Source organism: Budorcas taxicolor, chromosome 15 (genome assembly GCF_023091745.1).
Source record: "Budorcas taxicolor isolate Tak-1 chromosome 15, Takin1.1, whole genome shotgun sequence".
Taxonomy (NCBI): domain Eukaryota; kingdom Metazoa; phylum Chordata; class Mammalia; order Artiodactyla; family Bovidae; genus Budorcas; species Budorcas taxicolor.
Genome location: NC_068924.1, coordinates 40,489,459 through 40,493,052, shown reverse-complemented (window position 1 = coordinate 40,493,052; position 3,594 = coordinate 40,489,459). Strand labels below are relative to the sequence as shown.

At 35.7% G+C, this 3,594-nt stretch overlaps 1 non-coding gene across 1 annotated transcript; it reads left to right on the top strand.

Moving 5' to 3' along the window:
- The first annotated feature begins 2,208 nt into the window (after positions 1–2,208).
- Positions 2,209–2,281, top strand: TRNAG-UCC (transfer RNA glycine (anticodon UCC)). The gene has a single exon. It is a non-coding gene; the product is annotated as a tRNA-Gly (tRNA).
- Positions 2,282–3,594: the final 1,313 nt, after the last annotated feature.

Here is a 3,594-nt window from a genome sequence, read left to right as displayed (position 1 = left end):
TTGGACACGACTGAGCAAGTTCACTTTCACTTTCATAGTTGCCTTACAACGTTGTGTTAGTTTCTGCTGTACAGCAAAGTGAATCACTATACAAAAGTATCCAGTCTTTTTTAGATTTCCTTCCCATTTAGGTCACCACAGATCACTAAGTAGGGTTCCCTGTAGATGGAGTGGGAGGTTGGGGTTAACAGGTATAAACTTTTATGTATAGAATGGATAAACAACAAAGTCTCTGTATAGCACAGAGAATTATATTCAATATCCTATGATAAACCATAAGAGAAAAGAATATTTTTAAAAGAATGTATATGTATGTATGGCTGCATCATTTTGCTGCACAGCAGAAATTAACACAATATTGTAAATCAACTATACTTCAATACAGATATTGATTAAAAATAAAATAAAAATGCAACAGACCACTTAATAATCAAATTACTGAAAAAAATTGTTAAAAAGAAATTCTTACAAGCAGTCAGAGGAAAACAAATACATTATGTACAGAGAAATGAAGATAAGAATGACAGAAGAGTTTATGTCAGAAACTGTGCAAACCAGAAGAAAATAAAGCTATCAACTACAGTTTTGTGCCCAACAAAAGTATCTTCAGAAATGAAAGTGAGCTAAACACTTTTGAAAACAAACAATATCTGAGAAAATTCATTACCAGCATAGCTGCACTATAAAATATACTAAAGGAAATTCTTCAAGCATGAGGAAAAATACTATTTGGAAATTTGTATCTACCCAAAGGAATCAAGAGGAATATGTGGACTAATATGAAAGATATTTTCCACTGTTTAATCTCTTTATTAAAACTGTCTATATCTCTTTATTAAAAGTGTCTATTGAAAATAAAATAATACCAGCATCCCATGGTGTTTATAACATACATAGGAGTAAAATGCGACCATAGTACAAAAGAAGAAAAAAGTTTCTTATGCTTCACGTGGAATGGTTTAACACTGTCTGAGAGTAGACTGTGATGAGTGAAAGATGTACCAATACATTGTAAATGGTAGAGGAACCAATAACAAGACAAGGTAGAGGTATAGCTAATAAGCCAACAGAGAGATCAATTGGAATCATAAAAATAATGCAAAAAAAAAAGGAAAAAGATAGACAACAAACAGCAATATGGTAGATTTAAACCCAGACGTATCAATAATCACATTAAATATAGGCAATCTAAACACTGCAATTAAAAGCAGAGATTGTTAGACTGGATTAAGAAAAGCAAGAACCAATTTTGTCTATCTATAAGAACCCACTTTAAAACTATAGACACTAATTTTTTAATATAAATTTATTTATTTTAATTGGAGGCTAATTACTTTACAATATTGTATTGGTTTTGCCATACATCAAGATGAATCCACCACGGGTGTACATGTGTTCCTCATCCTGAAACCCCTTCCCAGTCCCTCCCCGTACCATATTTTCCACCCATCTGCAAAACTTGAAATTTAGAGGGACTTCCCTTGTGGCCCAGTGACTAAGACTCTGCCTTCCCAATGTAGGGGGCCTGGGTTCGACCCCTTGCCAGAGAACTAGATCCCACATGCCTCAACCAAGAAGTTGTATGCCCAAACTAAAGATCCCACATACTGCAACTAAGGCCCAGTGCAGACAAATAAAGAGACAACTTTTTTTTAAAGTTAAAATTTAGAAACATGGAAGTTTTAGTAGTACATGGAGATGAAAGGACATGTGAGTTCAATGCATTTGCAAATAAGAGCTAGACTCATTCTGAAAACCAAAAGATGAGAAAAGAAACATAATCTGACCAAGTGGAATAATGTGTCTGACAATGGGATGGCAAAAATAATAATAATAATAATAAATAAATAAAACTGTAGACACAAGCAAGTTAAAAGTAAAAGAATGCAAAAAGATACACCATCAAAGCACTAATTGAAGGTAAGTTTAAGGGGCTACATTAATACAGAGAAAACACTTTTGGACAAGAAATATTAAAAGATAAAGGGATATGTTTATAATAACAAATTGATTAATCCATCAAGAGGAGAGAACAGACCTAAATGTATATACAGTTAATAACAGAACCTCAAAAAAGGAAGTAAAAAACTGATAGAACTGAAGGAAGGATTAGATAAACCCACAATTGCATTGCATGTTTTAACACTTTTCAGGACTTTGACAACTTGGTGAAGATCACTAAAAATATAGAAAACATGAATGGGGAATTCCCTGGTGGTTCGGTGGTTAGAACTCTGCACTTCCACTGCAAGGGGCCTGGGTTCAATCCCCAGTCAGGGAACTAAGATCCCATAAGCTGAAACAGAAACAAAACATGAATAAACCAAACCAAACAGACCCGTATAGAACATACCAGTCAACAACAATGGAGTACACATTCTTTTCAAGTACACATGTAACATTTACCAAGAATGACTATATTCTGGACCATAAAAAGCCCATAATTTAAAAAGATCAAGATGATATAATGTATGTCTTTTGATCACAATGAAATTAACTGAATCATTAACATAAAGATATCGGCAAAAAGCCAAATGTTTGGAAATTAACAACATGCTTACAAATGATCCATTTGACAAAGGAGAAATCAAAAGGAAAAAGACAGTGTTTTCAACTAAATAAACATAAAATCACAAAATCCCTGGGATAGATGTAAAGATTAGAAGTGCTTAGAGGAGATTTCGCAGATTAAAGAAACAGAGGTAAGGTGTGGTGAGCACCACAGGTAAAAGCAGAGGGAAGGGATGTCCATCCGGCAGCAGCACCTGCCCTCCGTCCTACCCTGTCCAGCTTCTGTTACATCTCTTCTATCCTCTCAACTAGATGTTTCCAAAACATGGATACAATATAGCCATCTCTATCAACATCAGCCATTTATCTTCTTTAACTCATCATAGGTATATTTTTGTAAAAGAAGGAAATCCAAAAAGGAGGAGATATATGTGTATGTATGACTGACTCGCTTTGTTGTACAGCAGAAAAGAACACAATATTAAAAGCAACTATACTCCAGTATAGTAAAACTATACTCCAGTAAAAAATTTTTTAAAAACCATTTTTCTGCCCTGCCTATAGTTATGCACACACACCTCCTTCTGACCAACATCCACCCAGAAACATGCACACACATACGTAGGGCTGAACTGAACGAGGGATGACCACCTGACTCCAAATTAGCCAGTATGTTGAAAGCAAAAAAGTGAAAGTGTTAGTCATTCAGTCACATTCTACTCTTTGTGAGCCCATGGACTGTAGCCTGCCAGGCTCCTCTGCCCATGGAGTTTTCCAGGCAAGAATACTGGAGTGGGTAGCCATTCCCTTCTCCAGGGGATCTTCCTAATCCAGGGATCAAAACAAGGTCTCCTGCATTACAGCCGGATTCTTTACAGTCTGAGCCACTAGTTGTCTAGAAATCTGACTTTGTGTGACCCTGCATCAAGGGAAGTGCTAGGCTGAACAGATTCTATCTTGAGAACTTGATATGAGACATAAGATTGCTGACAGTTGGTGGTGAGAAAGTCTTGTAAATTGAAAGTAATGACAACCGTTTGCAAGTTGATGAGTAAAAGTGGGAAGCTGTTCTGCAGAGAAAGG